General features: G+C 44.5%; 1 protein-coding gene and 1 pseudogene across 12 annotated transcripts in view; both read right to left on the reverse strand.

Annotated features, from left to right (window-relative positions):
* The window catches only part of MAGI1 (membrane associated guanylate kinase, WW and PDZ domain containing 1), a 782,434-nt gene that overhangs the window by 635,049 nt on the left and 129,530 nt on the right, over positions 1-17,855 (reverse strand). The window lies entirely within an intron of this gene.
* Positions 4,714-4,867, reverse strand: LOC130037997 (uncharacterized; annotated as a pseudogene).

The following is a 17,855-nucleotide window of genomic DNA, read 5'->3' on the forward strand; positions in this document are numbered from 1 at the left end:
TTGCCTTGCCTGTGGTCGATTCAGGTTCAATTCCTCTGTCCCTCTCGGAGAGGCGGACAAGCTACCAAGAGTATCCCACCCTCACGGCAGAGCCTGGCAAGCTCCCCATGGCATATACAATATGCCAAAACCAGTAACAACAAGTCTCACAAGTCTCACTGGTGCCCGCTAGAGCAAATCGATGAGCAATGGAATGACAGTGCTACAGGAGTCTTCCACAGAAGAGTTTTCTTCTATAACCAAAATAAAGAACGAACAAGAAAGACAAAGCTGAGGCCACAGCAAGGAAATCGCAAATAACCCAGGGTAGCTCCTGAAAAAATGATGATCCAGCAAGAGCAAGGTGCTGGGCGGGTAAGCCTCTGAATTACAGTTCTCTTCCTCTTCTGTGCAATCAAGATGAGGAGCAGCAGACTTAACTAAATTGGCTAGAAGAGTCAGCCTGGTTTTTACAATGCTTTCGTATCTGTGAATGCCACATTCTTTTCCTTTCCTGCACGGTCTTGTTTCAAACTCTGGCAAAAGGCTGCACAGGGAAGCGACTGAAAGTTGGCTGAGATGAAGTTCTGAGATTTCAATTAAAAACATTTTCTCACTTGCCGCTGGGTACCACTGTGGAAAATAAAGAAATGCAATGGCAAAGCTTCCTGCCTACTGAAAAATATTTCTGCTAAGTTTCAGAATGATGAACATCATTTATCTGCAAATACAAACAACTTCTGTTCAAGCTATACAAGGACTCTGGCCCAATCCCAGTTGCTGAGAAAATAGCCAGTTTCAGATAGACAAACCCTAGTGTTCACATTTCCTAAGTGACCTCCGTGAACTGGCACTTATATACCCACAAATGCCGAAAAGTCCCATTAAATGCCTGCAATCCCACAGAGCTCTAATAATGATAACATTCACCAGTACATAGTCATTCTGCCTCAGCAGATGCCCAGGCTTAAAAATTTATTATCGGGCTGAAGAGATAGTACAGTGGATAGGGTGCTTGCCTTGTACACAGTCTTCTCAGGTTTGATCCCGAGCAACCCATTGGGCAGCCCCTGAGTACGTAGTACAGCCAGGAGTGTCCCCTAAGCACAGAGACAGGAGTAAACCTTGAGCACCACAGGTGTGGTCCAAACAAGCCAACAAAATTCATTATTACTACAAAGTATCACTCCCGTTCTCTCAAAAGAACAAGTAAGGCGCTGTGCCAAAAAAGGACTTAATGTACTTCTTAATTTTTGCCATGACACCAGAGACTAAAGCACACAGCAATAAACCACGTGGTGAGTTCTCACATATGAATTAATGACAGTTGCCAACACCGAAGCAGCAGGGAATAACAAATACCCAGGTTGGCTTCTACTTACTGAGCAATCATAGAGATTGGTAGATTAGCGTGATACAGAGGGAGATGAACAGGAGGTGTTGAAGGAGAACCCCCACCCCCTCAACATCTCTCAGCCTCAGCCTACTCTCCCAAGAACACTGGTCTCCAACCTCCAGGAGACAGAGGCTCTAGAGGTCACTCAGCCACAAGGAAGTCCAGTAAAAATGACAAAAGTGAAAACAGCACAAAACAAGCAGCCCCACACATGTGGGCATAAGAGGACTGTCCTAGCCTCTTAAAAAGGTCAAATCACACACCCCCACCCCGCGTGGGGGGAGTCACTCAGTAGCCCTGCTGGAGTCGCAAAGAGAAGGTCTGAATTTTAGAGGGAAGAAATCGCCAGTTCCTCTCTTACCTGTGCCAGTCTGCGGCTCCCTCCCCCTGACTCCGCTGAGGCAGCTCTGAGAAGGGGGCGGGGCCAAGGGAGCTGCAGGTGAGTCTGGCCAGGGCGAGGCAAGACACAGCCCAGTAGGATAGGGGAGCCTCCTCCCAAACGGAAGCGGAAGACCAGACTCACAAAGACCTTGCACCTTGTTGTTAATCTCTGGAAGCGAAGGGAGAAATTACAGTTTCCCTTAGAATATGGTCAGAATCCCAAGTTAAAGCTCGAAGGCAAAAAAATCAGGTCCTGGGCATCACTAACTGAGTGGAGCAAGGCCACCAAGGAGCCACTGGGAGCAGAAGTAGTGGATAAAAACATCTGTGAACTGGGTTTCTGTCCTGACAAGTAACAATGCCATTTGCCAGTAGGGTGTGACACTGGGCAAGTCATTCGCTCAGGGAGCAGTGCCTCCATGCACAAAAAGAGACAAGAGCTGTGCCTACATCAGAGGACAGGGTGAGGACAAAAGGATTATCAAAGAAAATACACAAACACACACACATATGAACACATGCACACACACACACACGCATGCACACATAGAAACATGCACACATCTAAAGTTTCTAAGCGATTTTTTTTTCTTTTTGGGTGACACCCGGCGATGCTCAGGGCTTACTCCTGGCTCTGCACTCAGGAATCACTCCTGGCAGTGCTTGGGGGACCATATGGGATGCTGGGAATTGAACCCAGGTCGGCCATGTGAAAAGCAAATGTCCTACCGGCTGTGCTATCGCTCCACCACCCTCTAAGTAATTGTATAAATCACTTATTAAAGTTAGTTTTCAGTTCACCTAAAATCAAGCAAAGAAAATGATTTTAAGTTCCCTTGAAGCCCAGTAATATCTAGTAAATCAGAAAGGTGTACAGAACACTTAGTCTGAAAAAGCCAACTCGGTCACACCTACTTGCCAACTCTCCATGTGGAGCCTGGGACAGGGAGGTAACAGCATGCCAAGCCATCCAAGAGGGGCCCTAGCACCCTGCACTCACTCCCTGTCCCCAGGAACACTAGCGTCCACCTCTCCAGAAGGCTGTCCCCTCTGACATGACAAACTCCTGCAGAAGACTCATCAAGGACTGCCCAAATCCTCAGACACCAATCCACACTCCTTCCCATGTCCTTCCAGGCCCTGGGGGCCCAGACACAGCTGTCACTCCCAATGCAGTTCCCACAATCTCCCTTCTTAAGCATTCTCTATGGCTCCACCCTGCCTGCCTGCAGCCTGCTTTCCTGCCACCCACAGTCCTTTGCTCAGTTACTTGCATCTTGAGCTCTTTCTAGATCTCCAGGTCTTAGACCTTCCGCGATAGTGGTGCTGGTACCTTCCCCAGCCCTCCCAGCCCTCCAGGGCGGAAGCACCTGGGGCTTGACAAAAGTGAACACGGTGGGGCTGGAGATACAGGTTTTCCTTGATTGACTGTGCTCTTCTTCAGCGAGTTGAGCAATAAAAATTATATCCAACCTGGGGCCGGAGCAATAGTAGAGTGGGTAGGGGGTTTGCCTTGCATGTGGCCGACCCGGGTTCAATCCCCGGAATCCCATATGGTCCCACAAGCACTGCCAGGAGTAATTCCTGAGTGCAGAGCCAGGAGTGATCCCTGAGCATCGTTGGGTGTGACACAAAAGAGCAAAACAAACAAAAAAATAAACAAAAATTAGATCCAACTAATGCATAGGAGAAAATGAAAAAATTAATTCCATACCTGCGAAAAACCTACATTCCCAGGTGAATAGGGTAATGAGAGCATGTTTGCCTGTTTATCCTAAGAACAGGATGGAGGGCTGGGAAAGCTGACTCTAGCCGGGATGCTTGTCCTGCCTTAGAGATGCATTTCTCTGCTAGGAAGGTTATTTCTCAACCCCGGGGGATAGCTCAGAGGGTGTAAGCACCTACCCTGCAAGCATGAGGCCTTGAATTCACTCTCTAGTATGGCCTGCATGGATGGCTGTGGTCCCAGGGGCTCTGCCTGTTTAAGATCCCCAGTGCCACAAGTGTGCACAATCTCTTGCCTACAGTCTGGTGATGTGTGTGAGCACTGAAACTAACGTGTGTGGCCCTCAGCAAAAAACTCAACTAAAAGATAGGCAAAATAGACTGCAGAGATTGTACAGTGTGTCGGGTACTTGCCTTGACCACAGCCAATCCAGGTTCAATCCCTGAGCACAGTGGCAGGAGTAAGACCTGAGCACTGTCAGGAGTGGCAGAAAAATAAACAAATGAAAAGGAACCCATGTAAAATAAACCTAGTGCTTTCAGAGTCTTCAGATAAATGCTCAGGAGTCAAATTGCCGGATCAGATGGCAATTCTACTTTTATTTATTTTTATTTTTTAGTTTTTTGGGCAACACATTGGGTGCTAGGGGCTCACTCTTGGTTCTGTGATAAAGGGCCACATCTGGTAGTGCTTGGGGGGGATTAAAAGCAGTGCTGAGAATCAAACCAGGGTTGGCAACATGCAAGGCAAGTCCCATAACCACTGAATTACCACTCTAGAAGACTCCTGTGCCCTTTCCCCCCCCAGGTCTCCACCCACCATCTTTTTATTCTTCCTCCCAAATGGTGCTCAGGAGATTCAGGCAGTCAACCAGGGCAATAGTTCAAGGCAAGAAGGAACCAAGGATGCGATGCCTCTCAGGTTCTGCAGCCACTGGGGATGACCCAGGCTACTCCAGTAGGGCTTGGGGGCCTCCATGGCTGAACCCAGTGATGCTCAAGGGACCGTGTAGGCCAAACACTGAACTTAGGTTCTCTAACTGCCCAGGCATCTCCATCTCATTTTCCATAAAGTGGCAACAACTTACATTCTCACCAGCAGTGCAGAAGCATTCCTTCTGCTCCACGCCTTTGCCAACACTTGTTGTTTCTTGTCTTTTTATATAATTCATTTCTGAAAGTATGAGATGTTATCTCACTGTAATTTGTTTTTCGTTTGTTTTTGTGTTTAGCGTGAACATGGTTCTCACTACCACAAATTATTCAGTCAAGTTTCCCACATTTGGGGAAATCGCAGATGCCGCCACATCCAGTGTGCAATGGATAAGCCTCAGCCTGGGAAAACTACCTTTATGATCGTGGGTATCTCCCCTGCCAGGTAAGTATTATGTAAAATATTTTTAATTTTAAAAAAATTACTGCATGGCTCCCATTGATTGAAAAAAAAAACCCACAACATATTGGGCAAGTCAAATAAGCACTTTAATATATGCTATTCTTACTGATACTTCAGATACCCCTAGTGGGTAAGATATCATGACTATCTCTGAATAGACAGAGGCCTGAAGGGCTAAGAGATAATACAGGGGTTAAGACACTTGTTTGGCATTCAGCTGACCCTGGTTTGATCCCCAGCTCCCCATATGCCCCCCTGAGCACTGCCTGGAGTGATCCCTGAGCACTGAGCCAAAAATAAATCCTGAATACTGCCCTTAGTATGGCTTCCAAACCACCAAAACAAAAAAATCGACTGAGACCTCATGAGATACCATCGTTTATCCCAAAGCCTATAGTTTGCAGCAGCGGAACCAGTATTCAAAGTCAGGGCCACTACCCTGGAAGTGAGACCTCCACACCATCCCCTGGAAAGGACCGGGATTCCCAGGGCCCTCTTACCTATGACGGCCACTCAGCCAGTGGAGTGTGCATAGGGAAACAGAAGCATATTTAAACAGAGAGAAGAAACATGAAGACTTGTCGCTCGCTGACAATGGCCAAGCAAAAGAAGCAAAAGGCTTGACATTCCATGGCGAAGTCTTCAATTGGGTTGGTGTTTCACCTCACCCAGCCCCGACTCCTCATCCAGAGTCACCAGCACTTTCCCTACCCCCCGACCGTAATGTTCGCTGAATCTGTTTATTTCAAGACTTAAAGAAACAAACTTCAAGACTGAAGTTTATTCAGTCTTCTTGCCACAGGAGCTTGACACTTGAGATCACCTCCACAGGGAATGTACAATGTCACCCTTATCCATACATCTAGCTTGGCCCCATTTTCCTGTCTCAACCTGATCATCACCTCTTCTAAGAAGCCTGCTAGGAATAGCCTGTCATGTGTCAGTCCCACCCTAGTACGCTTTAATGGTAGTCATGGTTTTTACTTTGTACTGTTTTGCACTATTTTAGACTTTTATTCAGAATGTGCAAATGCCACGTGAGCACATGAGCATGTGTCTATGCATGTATGAGAAAGAGAGAGAGAGGTGGGGGGGAGAAAGAATTGGGCTGGAGTGCAGACATTGCATATGTGATGCCTGGGTTCGAGTCCCTGTCCCACACTGTCCCCAAGCACCACTGGGAGTGACCCCTAAGCACAGAGCCAGGTGTGTCCCAAAAAGAAAAAAAGGGTGTGTGTGTGTGTGTGTGTGTGTGTGTGAGAGAGAGAGAGAGAGAGAGAGAGAGAGAGAGAGAGAGAGAGAATCGAAGTTAACACAATGAATAAGCCACATGCTACACATAACATGAACATACCCTGATGGCAAAGTTCTAGTAAATAAATTCAAAGTTACAGAAGAAAGAAAATACTGAATATTTTGGTAGCTTTTTCCATAGAGCACCTGAGAAAGAACACTTAAAGTTTAGATACATAGAAAATCTCTACCAAACAACAGAAAAAGCACCCACTCACTTTTTTTTCCCCTGCTGCTTAATATTCTTCCCTCTGCCAACATTATCCACATCGATTCTTCATGTTTCTAAAATGAAAAACATTTCAATTGTGTCTACAAATTACCTCCTGTATTTCTCCCTCTATAAAATAGAGGTTATGAAAAATCAGCTGAGGAAAAGACTAGTAATTAAGCAATTCGACATAAAGTAGGATTAGGGCTGCCTGGCCAACTTCCCCCTCCAGAAATTTTGGATCAATGTTTCCGGCGGCCTCCTCGGGGCGACTTTCCAGTGTGCCCGATCATTAGAGGATTCACTAGATCATTAGTCATAACAAGACCATTCACCAGCATTTTTGTCTGCAACAAGGGGCTGGAACTCAGAACTCTGCTTCCTCTCAGCATGTTCATGCTGATGTAGATCAAATTTTTAATAAAAGTGTAAGTTCACGGTTTTAAAACACAGAGGATGACTTCCAGCTATGATCAAATAACCCACTTTCTAGGAACGGCCTTTTACAATGCCAGCTTGGTGCACAGTTGAGAACTGAGTTCAACTACTGTTATTTCCAAGGAGATTATGTGAATTCTTTGGGGGATGGTTTGTCTTACAGTGCTCGCCCTCCTCATGAGACTACTCCCAAACTATATTCATATATAGATTTTTTTCCTGGAATTTATAATATCAATAAAGTAATGGTGTCAAAATTATATTCTGATGCCTGTTGCTTTTCCAAAGGGCTGCTATCAGCTCTCAGGCAGAGATTTGGGGGCGCTGGAGTGATAATATAGTGCAGAGGGCACTTGCTTTGAACAGGACTTACTGGAGTTCGATCCCCAGCCCCCCCATATGGTTCCCTGAGCCCTGCTGTAGTGATCCCTGAGCACAGAGTCAGGAGGAAGCCCTGAACACCGCTGAGTGTGACCCCAAAACAAAACAAACAAACAAAAATCAGAGATTTGGGCATTCCAAGAAAGATAAACATAATGCTAGCTCATAACCTTAAGCCTGTGTTTGAATCAAGTAACACTAAAGAAGCTAGTGATTCAGATTCGATCACCAGCACTGCATTGTCCTCTGTGCTCTGCTAGGAGCAACCTCCAGGCACTGAGCTGGGAACCATTCCTGATCACCTTGAGCATGGCCCCAAAATAACCCCCAATGACAATAAAATTAAAAGCTATTCTTTTGAAAGAACAAAAGAGAGCGTTCTTCTCCCCGAATCATTTATAATGTCGTTAAACCTTGGCAGTGATTTCTGTTCTGTTTGACAATGTTGAGGTGCCGAGGCCATGGGGAGTATGGAAAATAAAAGCGGGCCAAAAACCTAGGAAGAGTTCAGTCTAGACTTAAAAATTGGCTCCAAGTGGATAATTCAATGTGGGCACTTAAGATCGGGCCATGTTTAAAAACAGTTCACATACGGTTTTACTTGGGCTCCCAATTTTGTATAATAAACAAGTGCCAAGAAGTTAAAAATCCTGACAACTTAAAAAAATTAGATTACATCAGGCTATTTTTTCAAATCCCACACAAAATAGGTTTGTTCTGAGAATGAAGACCTGTAACGGGAAATCTAATTCCATGAATTAATTCAAGCAAAGTCCTGAGACGGTGACGTGTTCTTGAGACCAGTTTCCTTTGGGAAAAAAATGGGGGTAGATGCTTTTTGTAGTTAACTTAGCAGAGACTCAAAAAAAAATTGATTTCTGTAGGGAAGACAGTACCGGGACATCATCAACAAATGAACCCAGTGGAGGTAGAGCAGGTTCATCAAGTCTGAATTTGACAAGTTTGTCCAGCATACTCTAAACTGCAGCATCAGTTGCAAGTCATCAAAATAGAAAGACCAAAATAAAAAGAGACCCAAAACATATAAGGCAATCCATCGGGCAGTCAAAGAATAATGTAAGCTTTTGTTCAGTGATCACTTTGAATACTACCAAGACAGTAATGTCAAATTTTCATTAATAGTTATTTCCTATTTGACAACCATGCACTTTGCAAAAATTAATCCATTTAAATTCTGCCCCCGCGCCTGGGTGTTCCTCGCCAGGGCCCCTTGGCAGGGAGTGGGTTGAGCTTTCCTCCCCGCCCTGACCAGGGCTCCCGCAGCCGAAGACCTCCAGGACCAGCCACCACCATGCTGAGACCACTCTCCGCACACATGAAGGTACTGGCAGAGGGACAAAGCCACGCGGGTTCCGGGGCCGAGACCTCCAAGCCTACTCGGATTGGAGTCGAGCATCTTCCACCCAGATCCTCCAAATTCCAGTAGGCGGGGGTCACACCCACCACCTGGCCCCCTGGCGCCGTGTAATCCCATCAGCGGCCAAGACTCAGAGACTATACAATCCAGCTCCCGGAACCGCGTGGCCGCATTCGCGGCAGCGCGACATCTTATCAGGACTTTTTTTTATGACATCTTATTGTCTCATTCCTACTTTGGACAAACTTGCAGGCTATCGAATGTAGCCTGCCCACAGGGCAGAGTCTGGCAAACTCCCCGTGGCATACCAAATATGCCAAATACCAGTAACAATGATGGGTCTCATTCTCCTAAAGAGCCTTGAATATAATCTCAGGGCTAGGATGAAAGAGACGTTACTGGGGCCTGCTCGAGGCAATCGACGAATAACAGGATGATGAAATGAAATGAAATAGAATTGGGATTAGGCTGGTCCCAACTCCCCATCCCCAACGCTCCCCAAAAAGTAATCAAAGACACAATCCCATGCTTTATTGGCAAAACTTCCAGGAACGCAATCTCAAAGACTGTTCAGTAGAAAGCTGACAAGTATAATTTGAGGAAATATGAGAGGTGGTGTACAGAAAAGACAAATTCAAGAAGGGGTTCTGAGGTTAACTGAGTTTGGGAAATGCTGCTTTATACAAAGCTCAATGTTTTTTTCACTACAGCACAGCTCAGAAACTTTAACAGGCTATGTATTTCAAATCTTACCTCAAGGTTGATTTGAAAGCATTTCCCATCCTTACTAGCACAATGCATCCTACAGACAAGTGTATCCCACAGGAAATGCTCTGAAAATGTGGCCAAAGCCATTCGAAGAGGAGTAACAAGGAAGAAATTTTCAAGAAGACCAAACAAACAGATAATTGAGGGAATTTGACCAGTCACCCTATATCTCATGTTGTCTGTCTCCTGTTGAAGATATCGTAAATATTTTGAATATTGTGATCATTTATCGATTTATTTTGGGGATAAAACCAGACCTTCACTCATGCATAGCAATCGCTACATCCTGTAATCATTTAGATAGGGGCTGCAGTGATAGTACGCAGGTAGGGAATCTGCCTTGCACGCGGCCGACCCGGGTTCAATTCCCAGCATCCTATATGGTCCCCCTGAGCACCGCCAAGAGTAATTCCTGAGTGCAGAGCCAGGAGTAACCCCTGTGCATCGCTAGGTGTGACCCAAAAAGAAAAAAAAAGAATAATAAAGTTAAATCATTTTAGAATTACACACAGGAGGGTCCCAATAGGGCACTTGCTTTGCATGCTGCCAATCCTGGGTTGATCCCCAGAACCATATATGATTCCCAAATACAGAGCAGGCATGGCACAAAAACCTAAAAAATAAAGAACATACACACAGGGGGCCAGAATGTATTTGTCTAAAGCTGGAGAATTGGAAAGAAGAAAAAAGTGTCAGAAAAAAAAATTCAGAAGGAAGGAAGGATGGGAAAAGACATGTAGAATCACAGACCCATCTTTTCTCCTAAAGCTTATGGACAACTAACTCATTTTCACTTTTTTCTCCAGTAGAAGTTGCTTCAAGAAAACAAAACCATCACCTCAGGGCATATTATTCTAAGCAAGCCCAAATTAATCTTCGGGAGGTATACCACACTGCTGTTTACAGTTAACCTAAGCACGGTGGGGAATTCTCCCAGCCAAGGGCCTTCTGTGGAAAATGTTGGAAGTGAATTGGTAATAAAGTCAACTCATTGTTTCATAATGAGTAATGGAAATGACCACAAACGAATACATCCTGAGGGGCCTGGCTCCTGGGGTAGTGGTTTCTGTAATCACAAATTTAGATGCCACCCAAGGCCACACAGATAACCTTAATGAGCAGACCTAAGAACTGCAGGGTACAGGGATGCACGAGAAACTTGAGAGTACAAGGCAGACTCAAAATTCATGTTGGATTCCATTAAGTACCCTGTGCTGACTCCCCTCAAGTCCCTCTCTCCACTAACTCAGCATCTAACTCAGCCCACAGGCTAGAAGCTTGAAACCTCCGAGACAGTGCCCAGTTCTTAAGAGGATTCAAATCTCCTGTTCTACAAATGCCTGACGGGCACATAAAATCTTCAGATCATCAAGTTGTGAGTACAGTAGTAATCTACATGCATCAAAGAAATTGTTCAAGGTGCACAAGTTTTTGCAAGGAAAATGTACAAATGCAATAGACTTTCAACACCAAACAACTAGCCAAAGCCTTCGGTAACCTCCAAAGGACTGTGGTGAATAAGCTGCACCACTTCCCCGAGCCTCAGTTTCTCCACCTAAGAAAAAGGTGGTAATAAAAAGGTAGTAGCAAACATTACCAGGAATGTATTTGTAAAACTCAGAATATAGTAATCTCTCAAACAGGAGTTAATAGTTCTGAAGGGGAGAGGGGGAGGGCGGGGCCTTCACTGGCAGTGTTGAGCTGCCACAATGCTGGGGGACAGTGGATCAAACCTCGACACCCACAAGAGAACTATGTGCTCCAGCCCTTACGGCTATCACCAGGCCAACGGGCCTAGCACTTAAAAATTTTTTATTATGAAATCTATTTTGATTACTGTGACACATGAGGTTTGTCACAATTCACATGAGGACAGAGTAAATGTCACAGGCAAATTGGTAGGTAAATGGCACTGATCACTCCCTTGGAAAAAGCTACTAACTGTGTGACCAGTTAAGTTGTGTGACCATTTAGCAAAGTTCCAGAAGTCATAAAAAGATACTAATGAATCATGGAAATGCTCAAAGCTCTGAAGAGGAACAACAACAACAATAATAACAATCCCCCTCACCCCCCCCCCCAAAAAACTATCTTACTGGCTCTATTTAATTTGAACAAGGCTTGTAGACATTTAGGATTAATTCCGGTAAATATTTTTAAACACCAAATTCAAAAGTGCAAATCCAAACACACACACACACACACACACACACACACACACACACAGGAAGCTAATACGTAGCTCCCCGCCAAACATCTCAAATTATTCTCCATCATCTGCCCTCCACAATTTATAACCTTAAATGTGACAGTTCTCATCTGCCCTCCAGCCAGTGATCTACCCAGCTGCCCTTCGTTAGACACTAAAAGCTCTTTCCAAGAGAAAATTTAACTTCCAACGTTGGGGATTTTTTTTTAATCCCTATAGAAACTGGACTGGGAAAAGGAAAAATGATGAAGTAATAACACACAGGTGCTTCCTACCTAATTAAAAGAGAAGTTTACAGCTGCACAGGTAGTGAATCATCCCCGTGGGTCCCTCCACGTGCATCCTTCAAATGGCACGTAGCTCCAGCAAGAGCCATATTCCATATGCTTTCCTGAAAACTGCCTTCTCCGAGCTTGGTAAAATGATGACGATCAGGTAACTAATGGTATTTTCTGCTTCCTGGCCTTCCTCCCTATGGACGTCCCAGTTCATTTGTGTTTCCTTAACTCTAAAAATAATTAAGTAACCTTGAAGCAAGAGGCTCAGAGCTTAGGAAACCAAGCAGTGTATTGTCAGTGGAGAAAAGGTAGGTGCCAAACGAGGGGTAAAGTTACCACTGCACATAAGATTTATATGCAAAGTTGTACTATTTGCATACTTCGCATATGTGTATCTATACATCATACACATAGATTACACAACCACGGATTGAAGATATACAGAAATGAATGTGTATATCTTTATTGCATTTTCACAGACATGTTTGTTACTGTCTCCAGGAAAGCTAGTGAGATGGCAGAGATGAGGAGGACCCTCTCTTTATGGGTATCATGTGTTAAAACGTAGGTAAGGTAAGGTAAAGGCCCTCCCGTTGATCGTCGATTTGCTCGAGCGAGCCAAGTAACGTCTCCACTGGAGACTTTGTTGTTACTGTGTCTGACATATCGAATACGTCACGGGTAGCTTGCCATGCTCTGCCTTCCGGGCGAGATACTCTCGGTAGCTTGCCGGGCTCTCCGAGAGGGGCGGAGGAATCGAACTCGGGTCGGCCATGTTGACCGCTTGTAAGGCGAAGGCCCTACCCGCTGTGCTATCACTCCCATTCCTTCCCATTCCAGTCGTCGCATGATGTTCTCGAGGGTGGCACTGAAGAGTTTCGGTGAAATGGTATCACCCTGCCACACCCCTCTCTTGACATCAACGATCACTTCTTTGTAGAATGGTGAGATCCTGGTAGTGAATCCGCAATACAGCTCATGGAGGATCGTGATGTACTGGGCTTGAATGTCCTGATTGGCTAGGGCTTCAATGACCGCTTCCGTCTCAACAGAATCAAAGGCCTTCTTTAAATCAATGAACGTTAAACAGAGCAGCATCTTGAACTCCCGAGAAACTTCAATGAGCTTGGTTATCGTGTGGATATGGTCGATGGTGCTGAATCCTTTGCGGAACCCGGCTTGCTCGCATGGTTGTCCTTCATCTAGTGTTCTGCCAATCCTATTTAGGATGACTCGAGTGAACAACTTGTAGATGACAGACAATAGGCAGATCGGGCGATAGTTGCCAATGTCATGGATGTCTCCCTTCTTGAACAGTAGTACGATCCTGCTGGTTTTCCATTGGGATGGAACCTTGCATTCAGACAGGTAGCGAGTGAAGAGCCGAGCCAGTGTATTGATGAGTACTGACGGCAGGTTCTTCAGGTGTTCAGGTCTGACCTTGTCTGGGCCGGGTGCTGTTTGTTTCTTTACCGACGAAATGGCGTGTCGGATTTCGTAAGGGAGAACTTGGGAACGACATATCCATCCTGTGGAATTTGGTATGTCGGCAAGTGGACATGGCTATCGAAGAGATTTGAGTAGAAGTCATGGATAATCTTCTCCATTGCCGTTCTGGAGGGTGTGATGGATCCATCAGGACGTCGGAGGGCAGTCATCTTGGTCTTGTAGTTGGCGAAGGACAGGCGGGCGTTACAAATACTTTTCCTGGCTTCTGCCGCATCTACCAGTACTTCTGCTCTTCTCTCTTTGAGGTCTTCCTTGATCGCATCTCTGCACTGCTTTGCGAGCTCGGACGTTAGCTTGCGGTTGCCTGAGGCATGCGCCAAACCACGCTGGCGAATTATCTCAAGAGTTTTCGAAGATAGGCGATTTTTTGTGGCTATCTCTCTCTTGGCGTTCCTCGCACATTCATGGAGGTGCTGAACCAGTTGATCGTATTCCTGTCAATGTTGTCAACAATGGCATCTTCCCATGTTGCCGCAATAGTACCAAAGAGTTCCCAGTTGGTGGTCATTCTGGGAGTTCTCTTTTTGAACTTTGCAGCCCTTTCTCCCTGCTCTGTGAAGTAGAATTTTGCACGAAGGAGACGGTGGTCCACACTACTTCCACTACCCAGCCATCGCCACACTCCAGGACGCTTTCCGGACACATCATAAGACACTAAATACCCATCTTCCGGAATTGTCGTACCATATTTGATAGGGTTCAAATATGGCAACACCTACAAGGGTGATTAGAGGTCGCCCCAAAAGCCTCTATCCCTCTCGGAAAGACTGGCAAGCTACCAAGAGTATTCCGCCCGCACGGAAGAGCCTGGCAAGCTATCCGCTGTGTATTCGATATGCCAAAACCAGTAACTACAACTGGTCTCTCATTCAAATAACTAAATAAATAAATAAAATTTAAAAAGTTAAAAAAAACTAAAAATGCACATTTTAATTTCTTTAAATTCATCTGGTTTGCCAGTTGTTCTCTCGAATCTTAATTTTTCTAATGTCAAAGGTGTTTAAAATAATTCATTTCTTCAATTTATTCATGAGTATTTCCTTTTGTTGTTCTTTTCTGTTTGTTGTTTGTTTGTTTGGGGGATACATCTGGTGGTGCTCAGGGCTTACCTCTGGCTCTGTGCTCAGGGATCACTCCTGGTGGGCTCTGGGGTCTTACGGGATTCTAGAGACGGATCCTAGGTCAGCCATATGGCAAGCCAAGTGCCCTGCCTACTGTACCATCATCCTGGCCCCCATGAGTATGTCTTTTTTGTATATTAATAATAAAATATCTAAAAAAGAAATGCATTAGACCTTTAACTACGGACGAGGTATGTTACCTGTGGTTCAAGATCTGGCTTCTTCCTCTCTCCTGCAACATTAGCACCACTCCAGAGATTGAACAATAAAAAAGTTGCTACAAACATAGCTCGAGCGGTAAATCATATGTTTCTCATGGGTAAAGTCCTGAGTTCAATCCTCAGCACCATATGCAGTCGACTCCATCACTGCTTATTTTAAATTCAAAATAAGTTTTAATTTAATTTAAAAACTATACAGAAAAACAGCATCACTACTACACTTTGATGAGAATATCCAAAAGCCAAAACACCAATGACAGTAAATGATGGCAAGGATGTAGAGCTACAAGAAATCTCATTCAGGCACCAATAGGATGGTTCAGTGACTAAAGCAAGCTCAAAGCCATGAGTTCAATCCTCAGTATCCCCACATGTACTGAGCACAATCCCAGCAACTACACTGTTTGCACCAGGCAACTCTATTGCCGGGATCCCCTCCTGCAAGTGATTTCTGGCTGCACCACTAAAAAGATTTCTATGGAGTGGAGGGTCATGGGCACTTTGGTGTGCAGTAAGTTTGTGCATTGTGCACTCCTATAACCCTATTAACTAAACTATAATTTGCTCGAGCGGGCCCAGTAACGTCTCCATTGGAGACTTTGTTGTTACTGTGTCTGGCATATCGAATACTCTCGGTAGCTTGCCGGGCTCTCCAAGAGGGGCGGAGGAATCGAACTCGGGTAAAAATTAAAATTAAAAACAAAGTCTGGGAACTCCTACCAGGAGTGCCTCTATGTGAGCACCCTAACTAAAGACAGGGACCCTGGGTGAGTACAGCACAAGCAGCACAACTAAAGGAGCACAGCCGCGCAACACTGCGGCAGAGCATACTACGGATCATGTGAGACACTCAGCCAGCAGCACAACTCAATGTGGCAGCACCCCACGCAGCATGTTTGCATCATCTGGTCATCACTGCAACAACAAATATCAAGAGTCAGGGCACTGGCTCAGATGACTGGAGGGCACATTTTGCAAGTGGGAGGTCCAGATTAGATCTCCCAAACTATATGGTCCCCCACCACCCAATACAGCCAAGTATGCCCCTAGCCCCTCAAACAAAAAACAAACATCAGCAGAGGGAAGGGAGGGAGATGAACATTCTTCCAAAAGAATTAAAAATGGTGAAACCATCTTGAAAAACATCTTGGCAGTTGCTTACAAAACGAAACATGAGTCCCTCCATACAATCCAGCAATGGCACTTCTTAGTCTTTACAACAAAGTTAAAAATTTATATCCACACAAAATCCTGCACACAGACACTTACATAGCAGTAGACTTGCTAAAACTTGGAAGCAACCAAGATGCTTTTTAGTAGGTGAATGACTTAATAAGCTGTTACACAACCACACACTGTAGCACTATAGCACTGTCCTCCCGTTGTTCAACGATTTTTTCGAGTGGGTACCAGTAACATCTCACAACAAATTGTGAGACTTGTTGCTACTGTTTTTGGCATATTGAATATGTCACGGGTAGCTTGCCAGGCTTTGCCCTGTGGGCAAGATACTATCGGTAGTTTGCCGGGCTCTCCGAGAGGGGCAGAGGAATCAAACCCCGGGTCAGCCGCATGCAAGGCAAATGCCCTACCTGCTGTGAAATCCCTCCAGCCCATGCAACCACACAATGGCATATTATTAAATACTTGAAGAAAATTATCTATGAAGCTATGAAAATAGATAGAGGAAACTTAACGCATGGTACTACATGAAAGCGGCCCATCTGAAAGGTTACATATTATATAATTAATTCCTACATAAAATATTCTGGAAAAGGAAAAACCATGGAGACAGTCAAAAGATCAGTGGTTATGAGAAGTAAGGAGGGAGGGTGAGATGAAAAGACAGAACACTAAGAATATTCTGGACAGTGAAAACTACTTTGTATGATACCATAACAGTACTTGCAGGCCATCAGATATTTGTCTGAACCCATAAAATGTGTACCCCAAGAATAAGTCCCAACACCATGGCCACTGTGTCATGATATGATGCTGCTGCTGCTGCTGCTGCTGCTGATGATGATGATGATGATGACGATGACCACAACCACAACTATGACGATTTTCCATATTGATTCATTCGTGGTAATAAGTGGGGATGCTGACAAGGGAGGAGGTTATATGGAAAAATACCTAAACTTTCATTTTTTTCATGTACTATTTTATACTTACAAAGTGGTAGGGCCATACATATGGAGCTAGGAGCCACTCAGTGGCAAGGCTGGACTGCATATATGCTGTACCTTGCATATATGCAAGGTATTTGCTCTGCAACTTGAACCACATCCTTGCCATGCTCTCAGTTTGGCTATAAATCTAAAACTGCTTACACCGAAAACTAACAGATTGAGACAGAATTAATTTTATGATTACAAAGACAATGACACAGGCTGAGGTTGGGTCAGAATCATTATAAATTATTTCTGATCCTTAAGTATTTTCATTTAATGCCCAGAAGGACACTAGTAATTTAAGCAGAACTTAAATAACTACATTTGAGTGCTTTTCTACAGGCTTTACTTTTTCTTAATCTGATAAATTAAAAAAAAAAAACATGAAATGATGAAATGGTTCACCTGCAAGTCCTAGGCTTCTAAAGCATCACAACATTCTTACCTGATCTCACTGGGCAATGAATGATTCCTTTACATCCTATTGCCTGGCGCTATATACCAACTTTATTCTAGTCTATTTGAAGTTAAGTTCTCTTCCATCTGTCCTCACCAAAGAACATGTATAAGGAGAATGCTTATCAAAAGTGTTAAAGAGTTAAATGGTAACCCAAAGGTAGGTTGTTTTCCTAATTAAGGAAACTAACGGAAAAAATATATTCTCCCTCCTGCCTCTTTCTTCTCCTCCTATACCCCCTACCCCAATGGGCATTGCTTGGGGGCTACTCTCAGCTCAGGGGTGACACATGTTCAGTCCTTCGAGTTATCTCCCTGGCTCCAATAATTCTGTGTGTTGTTGTTGTTGTTGTTTACATGAAAACAGCTTGAAATTATGTGAAACACCAGTCCTAGATAATTCTGGGAGACAACGGTCAACCCGAGCACTCACCATACAGGACAGCAGGAATAGACTCTCTTTTGAAAAGACTCCGTTTTCTCACCTTTTGTTCAACAGAATTTCATCAGTTTTCCCAATTTTGATAAATGTGAATTCATT

This window comes from Sorex fumeus, unplaced genomic scaffold (assembly GCF_029834395.1).
Source record: "Sorex fumeus unplaced genomic scaffold, SorFum_2.1 ptg000072l, whole genome shotgun sequence".
Classification (NCBI taxonomy): Eukaryota; Metazoa; Chordata; class Mammalia; order Eulipotyphla; family Soricidae; genus Sorex; species Sorex fumeus.